The following is a 22,239-nucleotide window of genomic DNA, read 5'->3' on the forward strand; positions in this document are numbered from 1 at the left end:
CTAAATAAAGATCCTCAAACAAATCTAAATACGATAAGAAAGTAGTAGTGTTTAAATACACAGCTAGAGCTTCTTTGGAATTCTTTAAGTCCTACTACTCGTTGAAAAAGAGCAGACTCTCAGTCTGAAATACCCATTAGAATTAGATGGAGTACAATCCACATGTGAAATTCATTTCACCTGCGTAAACTCAGAGTAATCAAGCTCGATTCAGAGGGAGTGCAAAGGGCTCAGAGTGGTAAATATCCTCCCCTTCAATCCAGGACAATAGCATGGGGCTGCAGGACATCAAAGGCTGCAACCTCCTATAGACTGGAGAGGGAGCTTCAATGTATTATGCATTTCATGTCTGATGTATTGGAACCACTGGATTTGGATAAACATGGCTCCTATGGCTAGGGCCAGAATTAGTGGGTAGCAAGCAGAGCAATAGCCTGGGGCCTCATGCAGCTAAGTTACATCATATCTTCAGAGTCACTGTGAGTAAATGTATTACAATAATTTAATCTCTAAAAGTGGAAATAAATCACACTAAAGCAGATGTTTTCAAATTGTGGGGTGCCGCACAGAGGAACATTCGGGGGGCAAGTGCTGATGCCAGACAGCTCAGGTTTCAGGGCTGGGGGCTTTGGCTTCAACCCTGTGTCGGGGGGCTTTGGCTTCAGCCCCAGACGGTGGGGTGAGGGCCCACTCCTTAATTTCTACCCTGGGCCCCAGTGAGTCTAACATTGGCCCTGTCCACCACCCACTCCTATCATAGCCCTTTGACCTGTGCCCCCTCCACACCCAGCCACAGTGCAGTTCTTAAGCGGTGCTGAGTGACTTGTGCTGGCTTTTCTCACTGATGTATATTTTAAATAATGGAAAATCTTCTAAACTCTTACGCTTGTTTAGCATTTGTTTGTTTGTATTAATTGACTCCTTGTGGTGCATTAATATTCACTTAATGGAGAAAAGATTCAGAGGCAGCTATTTTATCCAAGATATTACCTCTGATTTGTACTGTAGGCCGCCTTCAAATAATACAAGGGACTTTTATTTTTTTTAAACCTAGACAGTCTGAACAGGATCATTACAAGAATCAATACCTACTGACCTTTTGGGTCCTATAAACTGATTGTTGCTCAATTCTGAGGCCTTTAAAGCTAAATCATATATATATATATATATATATATTTAAATCACCAAAATGCTATTTTAAATCTCTTCTCTCATTGTACACTGTTACAGATAGTATATTTTGATGCAATACTCTAGTTGAATTTTAGTGTTGCTTACAAATCACAGGAAAATTCAGGGAAAAGCATAAGAAGAAAATCCCTATCATGTGACTACCTCTAGTCAATGGGATGTCATCCACTGTGGATCTCAATTTAGTTTAAAAAAGGCTTAACTGCCCATTTGCCAAAACAAGTTTGGAATAACAATGACTATCTCATCCTGTTTATTGATTTTAGCTGCTTTATTATGTTTTAAGCAGTGTGCTTCAATTCACACTAGCTTTCAGACATACTTACAGAAAACATAAGGGGATAGAGCTGGAATAGATTTGTCTTAGTTAACTAAACAAAGAAGTGTGTTCTACATTCAGTTGGTCTTCCCTAATGAAGATAATATTGACACTAAAGCTATAAAATAGAACATACAAAATATCAGCACTGGAGTTTATAAATCTCTTTAAAACAAAATGGGAGGAGGGGGCAGAGCCTAATGCCAAACTGAGGAAATATGTTTCTCAGTTGCTCTAGTCTCTCATGTGGGACTTTAATCTAAATATCATGATGAATTTGCTGCCCACATTTCAAATGACTGTGTGTCTGGATTACTTGTCCACAGTTTGGTTCAAGATGTCAAAAAAATAAACCATCTTAGAAATTGGAGAGTGGAGGGGGTTCTTTGTTTTTGTTTGTTTCTAAATCCACTATCTGTCTCCTCCCAGCAGTGGCCACCTTGTCACTCTCCCAACACCCATATTACCTCCTTGGTCTGTAACACAAAAATAAGAGAATTCAGTAAAAAGTGTATGAGTCATTTACCACAGAGACTGAAATACTGTAGACACTTCGGTTTAACAACAGAGATGGAAGTGTGAAGGGATGTCTGTTGGACTAGCAGTTTTGGAAACTGAAACTGACAAAATAAGAATATCATGTTGACAGTAGAGAAAAGGCCAAGCAAGGAGGAGCTAAATGGCAGAACAAACAAAGCTGAGTAAACAGTTAATGAAGGTTTCAGTTGCTGTCAGCAGAAGTGACTGTGGGGGGGTTGGGGTTTTTTTTTTTTTTTTTTTAAATCAAGCCTGCCTAAAGTGTCTGATTTCTGCTCATTCACTGCGTAGGTGTGAAATTCACAACATGTGGTCCATAGAACATCATGCTAATATTTTTACCATGTAAGATTTGTGCCATATTGCACCCAACCCGTCAACTCTGAATTTATAGTATTTTCTACAAATTAAATTATTCCTTCCCTTTTGCATCAAAACCATATGAAACTTTCTATTATTTCTTTCAGGGGGCTAACCCTATGTTGATGAGGGGAGTATTTGGCTCTTATTGTTTCTGTTACTTCTCCAGAATCCTGTTCTCAGAATTCCCTACCAATTACTTTGAAAGGTCCTATCTGACATGTCCAAATCTCTGTGAGCAGGAGGCCACAACATGGGCAGTCTCTGCACTTCCGCTGCTGCATTAGGTGTTGGAGGGCTACTTGAAAAGTTATGGAAGTCAATGGAAAGATTTATACTGTCTACAGAGAGTTTGGATCAGGCTGAGTAAAACAGTTCACTTCAGGAAGGACTTACAGACCAATGGCCAGACTATTACATGTATAAAATGAGCTCCCACTGGGACAACCTAGGGGGAGAGAGAGAACATGGGCAAAAAGAGATGTCAGTAGCAGCATATTACATTTCTCTCTCACTCGTTCTTCAATGCACCAAAACGGCTCCTGTGTAACATCTATTGCGCAAAAGGTAGCGTTTTCTAACCCATTTCAAAGCCAAATGCAACCACCAACTTGAAATTTTATGGAAGAGAGAAATTTCTGAGGTGCAATTGTCCAAAATAACACAATAAAATTATCCATGCAAAATTTTACAAATTTGCACAGTTGTGCTTGCTTTGTAAAAAGCCATCACTGTTTATACTATTCCTGCTTCATCAGTAAAAAGAAATTATAAAAATATCTTCCCCCAATAAGAAACCTAGCTGTTGTACTCAATTATGAGGAAATTAAACAAATGCTGGTAATCAGGTCATTAAAAACAAATAGTTTTATTCTATTGATTTTTTTTTCTCTCAAGCTCATCTAGACCAACTCATTATCTTGCCTGTTGGCAGATACTGAAGGTAATTTAAACATTCAGTCTCCCATTACAGTTGTCAATTTTGGTAGTGAGCTCATACTCTGAGATCCATCTTGTTTGACAATTTAGTGTCCTTAGTACTGAAATGTGATTGAATTTCATACTATACGGTTTACTAGAGATATGTAGGTAGATGCTGTAGACAAGGAAAGGTGCAGTTTTGGCCTAATCGATGCTAGGAACAAATACATTTCTAATGTTCAAGTTGAAGGACAATTAAGACAAAAACATTTTTCCAAGGGTATGATGCCACATGCTGTCATCTCATACTGTTCTTTTCCTCCTTTTTGTGTTCCTTATCCAATTTCTGCTGTCTGCCTTTCACTTCAACTTGAAGAAAGCCTCTTAACACCATATTCTTTTATGAGTCATCAAGAGATAATGGACAACAATGCAAATACAATTCCTGTTTTTCTCCTGTGACTCATTGGGTACATTATAAATATGGTGCAGCCATGTTGCTTGTGGTTTTTTTCTGTGAGTAGAATGAATGACTTTCAGAGCTCCACTGTTAAAGCTATGAGTGCTCACCCTTTCCTCTCCTGTTCAGCAGACAAATTGCTTTTTATAGTGCATGTTGGTGAGATGCCTACACATGTAAGCACACAGGCTAGGAAGAACAGTGCTGTTCAGCACTATTTGCCACCCACTATCCATCCATGGTATGATGAGGTATACAGATTCCACTCTGGAAACGACAAGTTAACAAGGAAATGTGGGCTCAGGTATCCCCGCCCCATTGCACCTGTGAGAAATTGGAGGGAGGAGCTTAAGAGGGAGAAACCCAGATCAGTTAATGGCAGACCAGGGAGCGAAGGCTGGCTGAAGGAAGAGCTCTGTAGGTCACCACTGCCCAGTGGCCCTCCTTGAGGAAAGGGAGGGCCTGATACTGACTCACCTTGAGTGGGAACCATTCCCTTCTATTACACATAATCTCAGTTCAGGACCAGAGCCCAACATACACTCTCTGAAGGAAGAGAGCTTTATTCCAACTTTGGGATGAATTATTTGTGTTAATTCACTTTGTTTCTGTTCATTGACTATCCCAGAGGGGAAGAGACTTTAAAGTGGCCTGGCCGGAGGGCTAAGTCACAGGAAGAGGTGGACCACCGCAGTGCCAGAACAACTGTGGGCAGGAGGTACCTGACAGGGAGAAAGCTGCTACTACATGCCCAGTCACCAGCAAGTGCCAACAGTGAGTCAACCCCTTCATAAAGGGTAAAAGATTACCATAATTTATTGAATATGTTCATTTTTAAAACAAACATAGAACATCCTAGAATCCAGCGATTGTAATAATGTCTACTGCCATCTACTGCATTGTCCTTGGTCTGCTTGTGCAACTCCCATTAACATCAAACTAAGTTTCATTACATATCAGGTGAAGAATAGTGCCCTAAGAATGTCCTTTATCACTTCTTGGAAAAATATGGAATGAAACTGATGAATTTGTTGAAGCAATAATTCTTCCTGCTGATTCCCACATTCTTGGTAATGTTGCATTATTATTAACTGGCTTTTCCCTTTTCATCTATCTTTTACAACTCTCTTTTGCTTCTCCTTAAGTACAGCTCTCTCATGTCTGTCCATTCACCGCTCAGTTTTCCATTCACCGCTCCTTTTTATTTTTTTCTGAGCTGAACTCATCTCTGATTTTGGCACTCACGGTGCTTTTCTGAATCCTTAAACCTATTCCTTATCGTTATTGTTGATAAATCGTTATTTTAAATGTGGTGGACATTTCCAAGTGGAATGCATCCATCAGCTGTTCAGGCAGAAGAACATTTGCCGAACTTGATTTTGCTATCATATTTCATCTAATCAACATTGTTTAGATCACACTGCATGAAAAGTAATAAAAGTAATTTGGTATATTCATACAGTAATAGTACAACAGATAATAGTAAAAATATCAGTTCAAACTTACAATTTAAATAGCTGTATTCTGTAGTCTGGTAGAATATATTGCTGAATTATAATTTGTTTAATGTGCTCATATCTTCCTCTATCCCCATTAATGCTGTTAGCATCTGAAGAACTAAAGTCTTGAAGATTGCTGAAGAATGACAATGTTTTGTTTCTCATTAGCATCATCTATTATCTTTGCAACAGCACTGGAACCAGAGGAGAGTGTAGAAACATGTAGACTAGGATATCATAAACGAACTATGACATTGTTTAGGAAGGAAAGAGATGCATGATCTACTGTATGAGTCAAGAAATATAACATTGTGGCACAGCGCTTTTCACTTTTGTTGGAAAATGAATCTCCACAGAGGGAAATTGTCATGTCTGAAGATTTTCAAAGTCTTGTTAGCACTAATTCTTCAAACAAACTTCAGTTCGTTTTGAAATGACCTGCTAATTTCTCATCCTTGAACGGGAGGTGCTCCAGTCTACCACTATACTTGGAAGGTCTTCAAGTAGATTTTGATAATCAAATCAGACATGCGCTTTGACCTTTATTGCAGCTGTTCTAATTGTATAGGCTGTCAATCCTGTTATTTGACACACTGATTACAGGGGATCAAAATTTCACATGGGAGACAGAAAGATTAGGTCTACTTTCAATTAAAAACCCATGGCTGGCACGTGCCAACTGACTCAGGCTCACAGGGCTCGGGCTAAGGGGCTGTTTAACTGCAGTGTAGATGCTTGGCCTGGAGCCAGGGCTCTAGGACCTTGCAAAGTGGGAGGATCCCAGAGCTCAGGCTACAGCCTGAGCCCAAACGTCTACACCACAATTAATCAGCATATTGGACCGAGCCTTGTGAGCCCAACACAGCTGGCACGGGACAGCCACCGGCTGTTAATTGCAGTGTAGACATACCCTAACTCCTTAGCCATGTTCATTAATGAAAGGGCCATCTTAAAAGTGCCTTTTAGTCCTTTGCTGGGGCTGTCTGGCTGTTCAGTTAAGTGTGAGTGCCCTCCCTGAACTTCTGTGGATGCTATTTTGGAGCCCCCTACCGGAACTAACACTATCCACGCAATGGTAAGGAAGCAGTTGCCCCCTCATGACTCTTTCATCCACAAGACAGAAGTACTAATCTGTTAAGTTATTAGTCATGAGCGACACATGTCATTGACATGAGGGTAAACTTATTATAATGTATTTCTTTCCATATTTGTTCTGTGTGGGGCAGTGCTTTAGCAGTCAGCCGTCATTATTGGACAGTATCTGTACAACAGTGTTTTGAACAAATTCTACTAATGATAAAACTTCCCAAACAGGTGGTAACTCTAGGCCATTACTGTTATAGATGCTTGTCCCCATTTTTTGTTTAATTTATGTTCTTCACTACCACCCTATCTCCACCACACTAGTGTTTGGTTTCACCATTAACAGAATCAAAAGAGGCTTTTTAGTATTGAAACTGGTTGTATAAAATATTTGAACTCCACAACCCTCAAAGGGTTTTACTGAATGTTTAGTAACAAGTGGAAGGAAACTGAACTTTTTTTTTTCATAATAGGAAACATTGCTGCAAGTCTTTTAAAAATTAAACAAGTGTCATTAGACAAAGGAAGTTAATGAGGTTTGCTAATGTCATGTTATTGGAAGAGTTGTGTATTTTTCTGAGATTGTTTCCAAAAAGACAAAACCGTTTCCCTGTACAAAGCTCAAGGAAACAGGTTTTTGGACTGGGAATCTAGAATGTATACAGAGGAAGAGAATAAATAATTGGTGATTGCTGGAGATACGACATAGGAGGTTGAAGTATATGCGGGTTTGTGTTTGGATCAATGGATCATTTTAGTTGGGTAAGAAACTTCTAGAGCTTGTGAAAAGCATGGACCAGCAAAAGCACCAAGTGCTAAATCCACAAAGGGCAATGCTGAACATTGCACTGCCTAACTTTTAGGCACCCCACCACCTACTGAAATCCCCAGCCTTGAGGTACATGCCCAGGCTCACCATACAATTCAAGGGGACAGTTAGGCCACTGAGAAAGAGATTCGCGAAAGCTAGCAAGTGAGTAGGGAACTGCCTTAACTACTCAATAGAAAATGCTGAGGAGTGGGGTTCAGTCTAAGACCTGCCCCTCAAAGTGACTTAGGAGCCTAACTCAGTCTCCTATTTCTACTTTGGATTCATAGCTGTGAACCTTCTCCTGGAGTCAGGCACCTAAGTCAGATCAGCCCTTTTCCACAAACAGCAGAGAGGCAGTGATTATAGCACTCAGCTGGGAGAACTGGGTTCATATACCTGTTCCAAATCAGGCGGAGCGTGGATTTCAAAACAGCTCTCCCACGTCCCAAGTGAGTGCCCTAACCACGGGGTTATTGGGGATTCTGGAACACATAAGCACCTTAAAAAAATATTCCTGATCTGATTGTCCTCAGCTGTCTTGTGTGCAGATTAGGAATGCTCTGAGCCCACAACTGTTTCTGTGACTTCTCTCCAAGAGGGTGGCTTTTGAGACAAGTGTATCCTATTATAGGTTCTGGCTCAGAGAACTGGTAATGTGATATTTTGGCTTCAGCAAAGTTTCACTCTAACAGAGTGGTAGTGTCCAGAATTCATTGCCATCTGGTACTCTCTTAGAAATGAGTTGGTCTCGGTCTATTTCCTTATGCAAAAATGCCTAAATCACAAAAAGGCCAACACATGTGTCCCTCACTGGCATCATTGACAGCATGAGGAGAGGTACCAAGGACTGAATGAATATGGTGATTGAATTACTCCAGAGATGGTCCCTCCAGATCAGGGATGATCCACTTTGGCTTGGTACTGTGGGAAAGATTACCTTGCTCTTCCCATGCAAGGACAAAAAGAAGACTCCAGGGCTGTCAACATGACACCTTTCACCAGATGAAAATATACTTAGATCTTTTTTTTTAAAATGCATCCTGTTTAATAAACTTGACTTTTGATATTAACAAAAACAAAGGGGATTTTTTTCTGTAGTAATTTCCCATGTTCCTGAAATGGGTGGCCCTTCCGATTAGACCCACTCTGATAGTGCCAAAGCCTGTATGCACTCTAAAGATCCTCATGTTTCAATCTGAAGCACAGATATTTCACTGCTATTTCTCACGTATAGTGTATCACAATGTTTCTCTTTATCTAAAGAAACTATACTAAAGAAGTGCAATGCCATAAGTGTAATATGAAAACAAATGGTTCTTCAGGGCAACAATGGCAGTGGGGAAAATATCCTTATGTCAAGTACAGCCAAGATAGTACTCAACAGCTTGCTTCATAAAGCATGTCTAGAAAATTCTACAAAGACTCCGAGCAAGATGCAGAGAATTCCACAAGTCCTACCACAGGGATCCGATATCGCTGAGCAAATAGAAGTTATTCAAATGTTGTGCCTGCTGCTGGGCATGGAAATCTGCATTTGATGCATCTTGCCTATTAATAGTTCAACTGCTGTTTGCAAATGTTGTTTTCAGATCTGAGTACCAAGAACTCCAGTGTATAGGATTGTCTTTTATCCAATAAAATATAAGGTTGGTCAAGATTTGTATCACATAATATTCTGTATTCACTTTTTGATTAAAAAGAATAAATTATAGGTCAGTTGAGAGCCAGCATTAATCTTCCTTATAACTATGTTTCATTGAAAAAAACATTAAAATAGCTAAGAATCTTTTTGGCAATATAAATTACCCTTTTTGAGAATTTTATGTCACAGATAAACTGTGAAATTATCCATTTTTTTGCCTTAATCATTGATGCAGCTTGACAACATTGATTTATACAGAGACCTAATTATCCATGTCCCAATAGTTTCATATCAATTACAGAAGATCCATGGTTTAAAATAAAAATCTGATAATAAAATAGTCCCAATTTATTTTATTAATGAAAAGTAATTTTTTTTTTATTTGACACTGGTAGGAGAGGAGGAGATGGGAGTTATCCAGCTCTGAAATCTAAAAGAATGTGTAACAGCTTTCTAAAGCATCAAAGAGTAACCTAATTAGGACCGACATTTTCAAACTTTTGGTCTGTTTTTTCAGGGGTGGCAAGTGTTATAAGAAGCACATGGGATCTTTATAGGGAAGAAGGCAGCACGCCGCATTTATTGAGAATACAACAGTTAGCATATGCTTTTCAATCTCTCTTTCTCTCACACACACACACACTCTCACACACACACACACCCCCACCCCCACCCCAGTTGATGTTTATAGTTACCAGTCCAGAGTCTGGATCAATCTAGTGGCCAGCCAGATTGGTCGCAGAAGGGAGCAGGGCTCTGTCGGTCACGATCTGATGCTCCTGGAGTGTGGCAAGATGAACCCAAAGTCCCATGGCCAAGCACCCTGTTCTTATAGTCTTTTTTTTCTCTGTTGAAGTCTATGGATTTTGCTATGTTAGTTTGTGACTGGTTACTTCTTAATTGGTGCATCTTTTGATGTAAACATTCCACTACACCTCCGAGAGGGTTATCCTATCCTGGTTCCGATTTAATCAATTGTGCTGTCTTTAGGGGTTCCAGCCTTCACCTCAGGGTTGTCAATTTGCCCTTCCTTCATTATGGATGCTCATTGATGATTTTCTGGTGTCCTTAAGTCTCTTTACTCCTTTTTCCTTGACCATCTGGCTATAACAATGGCCTTCACACCTTATCTTTTCCTGATGCATACATTCCTCATTCACACAAACAGTCTTTTTACAGAGACCTTTGAGAATACAAACAGTATCAGTTTATTTTGAATCTCCTTAACATAGGCAAAATACGAGATCCTGTCTTTTACTTACTAAATCTTAAAACAAAGAAATGTATATTTAACTAGAGTGCCTAATTTTTAATATATATAGGAAACCATAGTAGACATTATAACTTATCCTAAAACAAAAGGGTGACCATAATCAGTCATAAGGATTGTTCTGGTCTGTCCCTGCCTTAACATCAGTACAGACACTGGCAGTCTGTCAGATGCATTCCTACCAATGTACCAGAGGGTCATTCCTTTCTGCTAGTCAAAAAGGAAGTAAACTGAAATCAAGACATACATTAGTACCTCTATTCTTATAGCACAATTATAAAATCCTACTCCTACACAAGCATTCTTCGTTCCTATTGAGGTTAACCAGAGCTATGGGTACTCAGAACCTCTACAAGCCACTGACTGAGGTGAATAACTGGGCTAAGACCCCAGTCCAGTAAAACACTTAAGCACATGTTTGACTTTAAGACTAGAAGTAGCTCCACTGACTTCAGTGACTGAAGTTAAGTACGTGCTTAAATCCTTCCCACTGAAATCAACTGAGAGTTAGATGCCTAAATGCCTTTGAGGATCTGGGCTTTGGCACTTAGATTTAGGCACCCAAGCTTGAGAGTTTTGGTCTTTGAGCTTACTCTAAAGAAATGAAAAGCTAGTGCATTAGCCTGAGGTTTCATCTTTTAAAGACAAATCATTCTATCCCTAGATCAGGCATGACAACACTACAATGAAAGCTACTCACTAAAAAGTAAAACAAGTAGTTTAAGTAGATATAATGAAATCTAAACAATGACTTTCATGTACAGTAACATTAAATCCAGCAGATTGGATAGCTACATGCTCTGCTGGCTTAGACTTGCTGGAGCCCAGGGCCGAAGCCCGAGCCCCACCACCTGGGGCTGAAGCCTGAGGATTTCTGCCCTGGGTGATGGGGCTTAGGTTACAGGCCCCCTGTCTTGGGCTACTTGTGGCACCTTAGAGACTAACCAGTTTATTTGAGCATAAGCTTTTGTGAGCTACAGCTCACTTCATCGGATGCATACTGTGGAAAGTACAGAAGATGTTTTTATACACACAAACCATGAAAAAATGGGTGTTTACCACTACAAAAGGTTTTCTTTCCCCCACACCCCACTTTCCTGCTGGTAATAGCTTATCTAAAGTGATCACTCTCCTTACAATGTGTATGATAATCAAGGTGGGCCATTTCCAGCACAAATCCAGGTTTTCTCCCCACCCCCCTACCCCCCGACAAACCCACTCTCCTGTTGGTAATAGCTTATCTAAAGTGATCAGTCTCCTTACAATGTGTATGATAATCAAGGTGGGCCATTTCCAGCACAAATCCAGGGTTTAACAAGAACGTCTGAGGAACAGTGGGGGGAGAAAGGAATAAACAAGGAGAAATAGGTTACTTTTTATAATGAATCAACCCTTCCCAGTCTCTATTCAAGCCTAAGTTAATTGTATCCAATTTGCAAATTAATTCCAATTCAGCAGTCTCTCATTGGAGTCTGTTTTCGAAGTTTTTTTTTGAAGGACAGTCACTTTGAGATCTTTGAAGGTAGCATAGGGCCTGAGGAGGGAGTCTACATATCCAGACAATCCTGCTGTCAGGGTGCCAATGCCTGAGATGATGGGGCGCCCAGGATTTCCAGGTTTATGGATCTTGGGTAGTAGATATTGGCACCCTGACAGCAGAATTGTCTGGATATGTAGACTCTCTCCTCAGGCCCTACGCTACCAGCAGTCCCAGCTACCTTCGAGACATCACTGACTTCCTGAGGAAACTAAAATCCATCGGTGATCTTCCTGATAACACCATCCTGGCCACTATGGATGTAGAAACCCTCTACATCAACATTCCACACAAAGATGGACTACAAGCCGTCAGGAACACTATCCCCGATAATGTCACGGCTAACCTGGTGGCTGAACTTTGTGACTTTGTCCTTACCCATAACTATTTCACATTTGGGGACAATGTATACCTTCAAATCAGCAGCACTGCTATGGGTACCCGCATGGCCCCACAGTATGCCAACATTTTTATGGCTGACTTAGAACAACGCTTCCTCAGCTCTCGTCCCCTAATGCCCCTACTCTACTTGCGCTATATTGATGACATCTTCATCATCTAGACCCATGGAAAAGAAGCCCTTGAGGAATTCTACCATGATTTCAACAATTTCCATCCCACCATCAACCTCAGCCTGGTCCAGTCCACACAGGAGATCCACTTCCTGGACACTACAGTGCTAATAAACAATGGTCACATAAACACCACCCTATACCGGAAACCTACTGACCACTATTCCTACCTAAATGCCTCCAGCTTTCACCCTGACCACACCACACAATCCATCGTCTACAGCCAAGCTCTGTGATACAACCGCATTTGCTCCAACCCCTCAGACAGAGACAAACACCTACAAGATCTCTATCAAGCATTCTTACAACTACAATACCCACCTGCGGAAGTGAAGAAACAGATTGATAGAGCCAGAAGAGTTCCCAGAAGTCACCTACTACAGGACAGGCCTAAAAAGAAAATAACAGAACGCCACTAGCCGTCACCTTCAGCCCCCAACTAAAACCCGTCCAACGCATTATCAAGGATCTACAACCTATCCTGAAGGTTGACCCAACACTCTCACAAATCTTGGGAGACAGGCCAGTCCTTGCCTACGGACAGCCCCACAAGCTGAAGCGAATACTCACCAGCAACCACATACCACACAACAGAACCACTAACCCAGGAACCTATCCTTGCAACAAAGCCCGTTGCCAACTGTGCCCACATATCTATTCAGGGGACACCATCACAGGGCCTAATAACATCAGCCACACTATCAGAAGCTCGTTCACCTGCACATCTACCAATGTGATATATGCCATCATGTACATGGCAGAGGGGCATTGCTGGCACATTGGGCAAACTGGACAGTCTCTACGTAAAAGAATAAATGGACACAAATCAGATGTCAAGAATTATAACATTCATAAACTAGTCGGAGAACACTTCAATCTCTCTGGTCACTCGATTTCTGATCTCAAAGTGACTATCCTTCAACAAAAAAACTTCGAAAACAGACTCCAACGAGAGACTGCTGAATTGGAATTAATTTGCAAATTGGATACAATTAACTTAGGTTACTTTTTATAATGAATCAACCATTCCCAGTCTCTATTCAAGCCTATTTCCCCTTGTTTATTCCTCCCCCCCCCCCCCCCCCACTGTTCCTCAGATGTTCTTGTTAAACCCTGGATTTGTGCTGGAAATGGCCCACCTTGATTATCATACACATTGTAAGGAGAATGATCACTTTAGATAAGCTATTACCAGCAGGAGAGTGGGGTGGCGGGAGAGAAAGCCTTTTGTAGTGATAAACACCCATTTTTTTCATGGTCTGTGTGTGTAAAAACATCTTCTGTATTTTCCACAGTATGCATCTGATGAAGTGAGCTGTAGCTCACAAAAGCTTATGCTCAAATAAACTGGTTAGTCTCTAAGGTGCCACAAGTACTCCTTTTCTTTTTGCGAATACAGACTAACACGGCTGTTACTCTGAAACCTGTCTTGGGCTGAAGCCCTTGGGCTTCAGTTTTGCACACACACACACACACACACCGCCCGCATGGGATGGTGGGACTCAGGCTTTGGCCCCCCATCCTGGGTCATGGGGCTTGGGTGGGCTCAGGCTTTGGTCCCCCCTCCTGGGGTTGTGTAGTAATTTTTGTTGTCTGAGGCAAGCCAACAAAAAATTTATAAACAGAGAGGGCAGTTCTGAACACACCCTGCCACAGAGTTCTCTTGCATTTTGACCATCTTGTATGAAAATTCCAAAAGTCCTGATTATACATAGCTCAGAGAATGAACCACTGTTTGTCTTCCCTGCTTCTACTATTCTTGTCTGGAACCATAATTCCTGCTTTCATTTTTTTCCATGTACCACTTTAAAAATGTGGTATAAAACAGACAAAAGTTTATTATGGTATGTTATTCCAGTTTTATTAGTGTCTGAAATGCAACCCTGTGATTTGTTTGGAAAATGCACGCACGTACAGTTGTAATATTGTATTGTGCTCCTCGGGTTAACTCTCAGATTTATAATTGAAATTGGCATTCTGTTTAGATGAAGCTATTTAGAAATAATCACTGAGGTAATAAAAAGTGCTCTCCAAAGAGATTGAATTTTCTAACTTCTGATCTTACAATTTCCAAATTCTTCAAAAAAAATCTTTATTTTAGGAAGGAATATCTATGTAGCTCTACAGAACAAACAAAAATAGAAGCAGTAAGAATAATGATTTTTAAATACCACTTGTACCTACTTCTCTCATTCCCCAATGTCCTTAATTCTGCTGTTTGAATTACAGCGAACGGAATTTACAAAGATAATACAGACTATGAAGCTTTCACAGGAAACCATCAATTTATAAGACTAACATTGTGATATTATATACTATGTATTGGTTTTCTGTAAACATTAGGAGCTAGATTTCATTACAAGGCCCACTGACATGTAGCTGTGCCATCCAATGAGCATCCTGGGTAAGGAGCTGTAGGCTCAGAGCACTGCAGTCCCCTCCTTGGTCTGGGGAACAGGTGAGAGCTGTAATAATTTGCTACTGGCCAATAAATGTTGGGCAGGGAGCTATACCCATTCCCTACCCCTCTCAAGCTCCAAGATCTGGGGAAGGAGTAATTCCTACTGACTACTTCATACCCACACCCAAGGTTTGAGTAATACTCTGCACAGGCATGTAGTCCAGGTAACAATCTAGACCTTGAATATGAAAGTGTATAAATGTGTTATACAACACACAGGTTTATATAGTGCCTAGCATAATGGGTCCTTATCTTGGCTGGGGTTTGTAGGTATTACTCTATTAGACGTAATAAATAATAAGCATTCACAATCATTAACAATGTTAATTTTCAGATGAAAGTGTGTATCAACTTGTTGACTTTTTTCAATTTGATCCACTGTTTAATAATTCTAAACTAGACCAGTAAATCTAGTCCAGAATTTTTAAACCAATGGGCCAAATTCATCCTCACTCGCCCGGGATGTGGGAGAACTGAGTTCATATACCTGTTCCAAATCAGGCAGAGCATGGATTTGAAAACAGCTCCGGGGGGGTGGGGAGACACACCTCAAAAATATTCTTGATCTGGTTATCCTCAGCTGTCTTGTGTGCAGATTAAGAGTGCTCTGAGCCCACAACTGTTTCTGTGACTTCACTCCAAGAGGGTGGCTCTTGAGACAAGTGTATCATATTACAGGTTCTGGCTCAGGGAACTGGTAACATGATATTGTGGCATCTCCAAAGTTTCACTCGAATAGGCTGGTAGAGTCCAAAATTCATTGCCATCTGGTGATCTCTTAGAAGTGAATTGGTCTCGGTCCATTTGCTTGTGGAAAAATGCCTACATCACAGAAAGGCCAACATGTGTCCCGCACTGGCATCACTGACAGCATGAGGAGAGGTACCAAGGACTGAATGAATGGGGGGATTGAATTACTCCAGAGATGGTCCCTCCAGATCAGGGATGATCCACTTTGGCTTGGTACTGTGGGGAAGATTGCCTTGCTCTTCCCATGCAGGGAGAAAGAGAGGACTCCAGGGCTACCAACATGACACCTTTCACCAGGTGAAAATACACTTACATCTTCTTTTTAAAGTAACTGGTTCCATTAGCTTCAGTGCACACCTTGAATACACAATATTTCTGAGAATTGCACCACTGATATCCTCAAAAACAAGGTTCATTCTTATGTAACTGTCCTGCGCTTACTACACTAGGATGTATATGACCCATTGTCTCTAGAAGTTCTTTTAGGCTTGTCTCTAGTTCATCTCACAGTAGTTATGGGGACTGGATTGCTAGTGGGACTGGTGATGGCTTTATAGTCTTTCATTGCTAAGTTACTGCTTCACATCCAGCACAGTTGCTTTCTGTGTCCCATTCTTATCAGTGATAACCTGGCCTTTGTCACCTCTTCTCTGGACTCCAGCAATGCAATATATCTGATTATGTAGCCACCAGCCTTTAGAAAACTCCGAGTAGTACCAAATTCTACAATACAGGTGTGTCACAACGTAGGTTGCCACAACCACATCAGACATGTCCTCCACTCTGGATACTTGCTTCTTATAGAATATTGAGTTGAGTTCAGAATCTCAGTCCTTATCTTCAAGGTGATCAATGGCCTGGGCCCGGGATATCTAGGAGGTAGCCTAAAGCTCTGGTGTGAGGAGTGTGTTTGACAATTCTACTCCTCATGCATGGCAGACATTTTTATCATAAAGATAGTGCTTGTTTGTGTGGGCGATAGAACTTTCCCAGGGGCTAAAACCTACCACAGACCTCACCATCTCCCACTCCAAATGCAAGGTGCGCTTCTTCAACCTTGCCTTCTCTCATATGTGTGTATCTATATATATATTTAAAATGCTTCTAAAACATTACACAACATACACAAGGCCTTCTCTCCAGGTGCCAGGATGAGAGAGAGAATGAATCACACATGGACAGATATTAGTCATCTCACTCAATACCCTACTGGAAGGCATACAGATGTTATGGTGATGAGGGTGGTACATGAACAAGAATAGAATAGAAAAGTCAAAAACAGTCCTGTCAAATGTCCATGGGAAACGAGTTTGATCTCAGTCAAGGTCCAATAGGTACATACATGACACACCACAGTTGGCACTCTTGTTGACAGTCTCAGCAAAGACACCCAGTGTCTAATGGACATGGGGAGTTGAGAGGTCCTTGGTAGGGCACTGTAAGGAAGCCTGCCCTGTGGCTGCCTGTGTTCTGTCTGTTCTGTAGATAAATATTCAGGGCTATCAGCTATCTTGCATAAGCCCTAAATTCACATTTTAGAGAGCAACTTTCTTTCCTTCATTTTATAATCTCTCATGTATATATTTGCCCTGTAGCCCGCTCTTCCCCTTAGCTTCCTGCCAGTGACTAAATTCTTGATTATTCCAGCTAATCCTGTCTTATCCCTCTGTCCTTAATATATCAATACCTTGCTGATTTCCCACTGGCACTTGGTTTGCTCTTTGTGTCCTGAACCCTTCTACAATTCCCACTGGTTCAATCATCATGTTACTTCAGACATGACTTGTTTTCAGTAGATTTTCAGCAGATAAGTGAAAAATTTGGCAAGACAAATTGAAGTACGGGCTACAATTTCCCTATATTTCTCTCTTCTTTGTCAACATTTCTTTTCCATATGTATGAAAAGAGAGTGTCATTTACTCACTATGGAACTCAGTTAATACTGTCTTTGTGGAAGTGATTTTATACAGATGTCTTCTCCGCCTTCTAATGCCTTAACCAGCTTTTCCAGTCTGTCCACTAAACACTTTTATATTCAAAGTTAAAATAATTACTAGCCTTCTTTGAAAAGGCTTAATAGGACAGTGTTATTGGTATTGCACATCTTGAAAATAAAGCAAGATCCCAATATTAATTCCTGAGTTTCTAGCTTCTCATTAACATAACAATCTCTAACATTTGTTCAAATCTGACAGGAGGAGGTTCTCAAATAGCTAGTCCATTTTTCTTGTTTTTTAGCCACACGTGACAATGCAGAGCTATAAGGTAACATGTGGGTTTTAAGGTTTTTTGGGAGGGGGTTGGGGGGGGGGTTGATATTGTAATCTTGTCCATCTGCTTCTCATCCCTATTCCAAATCATAGCCTCCCTGCCCCTCCCCCTCCCTTCCTCACACTAGCTCCATCTCCCCTTCCTGATTACCCTCACCCCTTTACAGTTCCCACCAGCTCTACCTGCTCCTCTTCCTCTCTCCACCCCGATTTTCCCCCTCTTCCTGCCAGCACAAATCCCACATCCTCCTCCTCACCTCTTGTGCCATCTCCTCCACCCCAGCCTTCTCTCCATCCCCTCCCTTGCCACCTCCTACACCTGTTCTCCCACCTCCATCCCTCTGGTGCCACCATTCCTAAAATCACACCCATCCCTCTCCTTCCCATCTACCTCTTCCCTTTCTTTTGCTGTCTCTGGAGTACCTAGCTATCTCTAAAAAGACCACAGGCATCCATGACCTCTTCATATCACTCTCCCTACAGCTCCTGGTTCTCTCAGAGAGCTGGATCCCTTCATCTGACACTGCCTCTGCAGCTGCCCTCTTACAGAGGCTTTTCTTTCTCTCACACTCCCAACCCTGGATCAGGTTATGGTGAGAGTGATGAACTTCTGCTCTCCCATTCCTGTTGCTTCCAATCCCTCCCTTCTCGCCCTTCCAACTCTTTCCCCTCTTTTGCACTACATCTGTGTCTCCTTTCCTCAACCCCTTCATGTTGCTGTCATCTATCTTCTTTCCAGCTTCTCGCCATCAGTCTTCCTCTCATTTGGTCTCCAGGCTCCCTATCTTCCTTTCTTCACAATTCCCCACACTCATCCGTGGTGACTTCAGCTTTCATGTTGATAACAAATCTGACCCCTTAGCTTCATATTTCCTTCCCCTCACGTCTTCATTCATCTTGCAGCCCTGATTCAGCTCTCCCACTCACAAAAAGGGACATTCGCTTGACTTGATCTTCACAAAACACTGTTCTCTCTGACCTCTCTATTGCTGAGTTCTCCCTTGCTGACTAACTACTAGTTTCTTTCAGCATTGCCAATAAGCCACCACTCATACTTATCCCTTGGCCTTTCTGTCACTTCCAGTCCATCGGTGTTGACTTCTCAACAGTTCTTACCCCTCTCTTCCCTGCCCTCTTTTCCCTTTCATCCACTGATATGGTTGTTTGCTTCTCTCCATTCTTTTCTTCCACCCTTAACTCTTTTCTCCTCTTCCCCTTTGCAAAGTCTGCCCTGGCTCAGCCCCAAATCTGGTTCCTGCATACCTGCTCTCATACTGCAAAACATGTCTGGTGGAAAGCCTGCTCTCCTCTGCTACAAATTCATTCTCTCCTCCTTCAGGTCTGCCATCTCCCTAGCTAAACAACACACTTCCAACTTGACTGAATTCCACGTCTCAATCCCAGCTGCCTTTTCATCACCTTTGACTCACTCCTCAAATCCTCCCCTCCTACCACTTCCACTTCTAGATCCGCATAGGATCTTGCTGATGTCTTCCAAAAAAAACCCTGACAAAATACAGTGTGACTTCCCCACGCATATCAGCTCACCTTCCCTTCCCCTCCCACAACTCTCAGTTCTTTCTCCCCTGTCAGACACACAAGTTTCTCAGCTGATCTTCTGCTTTACAATACAACACCTCCTCCTTTTTTCCCATACCTTTGCTTTCGGAACAAGCTATATCCCTCAATGCTGGTACACTAATCCTGGGAGTTGTCCCACCAAGTCTCTTGTAATGCCAGTTAAATCATCATTTTCTTCATATACCACGACTTCCAGTCCATCCTGCTTGTTTCCCATACTTCTTACATTTGTATAGAGGGTTGAAGATATTTTGCAGACTGGCCTGTTGCTTTTCTTCTTGTCTTTTAAATACAATTGTGGTTTCTAGTCCCTTCTCCAGAAATTAGCTTCTTTCCCTTGTCTTCATTACTTGAGCCTAGATGCTCATTGGCTGGATATTTGTCACCATCGCCCATAAGACCTAGTTTAAAACTCTCCTTATTAGGTTAGCCAGACAATATGCCTCCATGGTTCACGAAACCCTCCATTCAGCAATATGTAGCGGGGTAGTCATTAGCAGAAACATCTTTCTGGCATAGATTAATGGATCCCCTCCACAGGACGTGGAAGCCACTTCTCTTTTCCGTTTTGGCACTTACAATACTGCTATGGTCTCCAAATGTTGGCCAGCCTTAAAAGACAAAATTGTAAGCTGATAACATAGGCCCTGGAAGGACTTTTCCCATCTCTCCCGATCCCTGGAGACAGTATAAACAGCTTAAATTATTAAAACCAATACTAAATGTTTCTCACCATTATGTGCCTCCACTCAGTCCTCATGGGCTGCAAATGGCTTATGGGAACTAAGGAAATTGAGATGGTCACATTCCTGAAATGCTCAAACATGTCAAAATTGTGGCTTTCTACAACAAAGCTGTGTTTTGTGGGGGGATATCTCAGCTTGTTCCCAAGGCCCAGAACACAGTGTTTTCCATCTCTTTGCATTGCTAGGATCTTTGGCTCCCAACAACAAAGCTGTGTTTTGTGGGGGGATATCTCAGCTTGTTCCCAAGGCCCAGAACACAGTGTTTTCCGTCTCTTTGCATTGCTAGGATCTTTGGCTCCCAAATGTAAAACGATGCTGCCAAGATGGCAGGAGCAGAACCCCGGAGAGGTAGGGGAAGGTGGTGAATGGCCATGGAGGCTTGTTCTCAGAGATAGAGAGGAGAATCCAGGAGCAGTTTGAGTCCCTCGGGGAAAGGAAGGAGTGGTCGCTTCAGCAACATGAGAGATTTATGAACCATTTTGTGGAAGATGAGGCATAGGGAGGAAAAGAGATGGTTTAGGGAACAGGAACATTCCTTAATGGAATGGCTAATGGGGCTGGTCTGACAGAGTGCCAAGATCCCAGGACCTGCCCATCTGCTGCTTCCTCCTCCTCCTTCTCCTTCTCCCTCTGCTGCCCAGGGTTGTGTTGAGCCTGGAGAGTTCTGCCAAATACCCCTACAACCAGACAGGAGGACAATGATGGGGCTACAGGTGTCCCAGAACACTAGCATGTACTGGCCCTCAGAGCCCCAAGAGGAAGTGTCCCCACATGCCACGGAGAGCCATTATCCCCCATCATTCACCCCTTCCAATGAGGACAGGCAGGAGATGGTTGACAAGAATTAAAGTGTGGACGGTGTTCTTGGTTCTCATCACTACATTTAAAAAAAAATTGTTGTACTTTCAAAGTATGTTTTTCAAAAAAGTTCTAAAGATAATTTCACTTTTGAAATTGTTTAAGGGTTTAGTGGTTGCATATCTTGCCTGCATTGTTCTTTTTACATTTTTCTAAAAAGTTAATTTTCTACCTCAAAATTTCAGTACATTTCATATTTTCTTAGCTATGTGATTCTTCTTCCTGTTATGGTGAAGTTAAGGTGTATTTTTTGGCTTGGGAATGGGCCCTGTGTCTTTTAAGTGATGTAATGGTAAAATGTGTACAAAATTTGGTGTCATAAAGGGAAATATTTCTGAGTCTCTCCCCAGTGGTCACAAATATCTGAAGTCCTAGGGATACACAGGAGGAATGGGGAAAGTGGAGTGTAAGTTTTTTATGCTATTAAAAAGTCTTTTGATTCTCAATATAGCAGATATCTTATACATATATAGTAAAGGGTGGATCAATTCTTAATGCCTTTGTTGAACATGTTGAAATTATTTTTTAAAGTAACATACCAGCTATCTGACAGCTTCTATCAGTACCTGTCACAAACCCTTCTTCTCCCCATCTCCCCTCTCCCAAACCTTAAGCACTTGCAGGCAGACCTTGGATTAGGGTGTCTCTAACAGCTGTGAATTGCACTTGGCACTAGTGACAATTCTTAGTCAATAAGTTAACACAATGGCTGCATTTCTCCACCCCCTCCCAACATTCCCTCATAAACATGTTACAAACCTTTTAGTAATCCCAATAACCGGGGTTTCAAAACTGTGAATTGTGTAAAAGGTATGCAGGCATACTAATGACAGAATTTGTCTCCATCATCCAGGAAGACCCCCAGACTTTAAACAAAAGAGTACAGTTTGGGATTACAGGCAGCAGTGACTTCTATTATTCAGGTAAGTACTTTGAAATGCAGTATTCCACAAAAGACGTGCTAACAGGTCCTTCACCTGTTCAAAGTGAAACCAGAAACCATCATGTAAATTGTATGAAATGGGGGCTCCTTACACTGTTGTAAATGCAGTTAGGGAGAAGGGGGAAGGCTGATACTGTTCCCCGTCATCAGACCCACTCTGTATATTCTTTTAAATGAATCACACATGATAAACTGGCTTACTTTCAGGTGTCACTAGTAAGAAGGACAAACGCGTGAAACAATGAATATATAACAACATGGCCGCCACCCTCCAGAGAAGAAGAACCAATCCCAAGGTGATAACAGAGTGTAGGCACCCTTTAATAATTGGCTTTGCAAATTATTGCAATGTGAGATGCAGGAACAGATGACAAACTACAGTAACAGCCTATCAAATGGGAACACAACCCTTTGACTTTGGGACAGGC

The 22,239-nt window shown here is 41.6% G+C and overlaps 2 long non-coding RNA genes across 3 annotated transcripts in view; both read left to right on the forward strand.

Moving 5' to 3' along the window:
- The first annotated feature begins 288 nt into the window (after positions 1-288).
- Positions 289-7,032, forward strand: LOC122462298. 2 transcript variants are annotated; one of them, XR_006284768.1, is made up of 3 exons: positions 289-479; positions 4,417-4,858; positions 5,395-7,032. It is a non-coding gene; the product is annotated as an uncharacterized LOC122462298 (long non-coding RNA). The 2 variants fall into 2 exon arrangements; XR_006284769.1 differs by having other exon boundaries at positions 4,417-4,585.
- Positions 7,033-21,720: 14,688 nt separating this feature from the next.
- The window catches only part of LOC122462299, a 44,175-nt gene continuing 43,656 nt past the window's right edge, over positions 21,721-22,239 (forward strand). Inside the window, exon 1 of the long non-coding RNA XR_006284771.1 lies at positions 21,721-21,791. This is a non-coding gene — a long non-coding RNA (uncharacterized LOC122462299). The remainder of the gene's footprint in view (positions 21,792-22,239) is intronic.

The sequence above is a fragment of the Chelonia mydas genome, chromosome 1 (assembly GCF_015237465.2).
Source record: "Chelonia mydas isolate rCheMyd1 chromosome 1, rCheMyd1.pri.v2, whole genome shotgun sequence".
In the NCBI taxonomy this organism is placed as follows: domain Eukaryota; kingdom Metazoa; phylum Chordata; order Testudines; family Cheloniidae; genus Chelonia; species Chelonia mydas.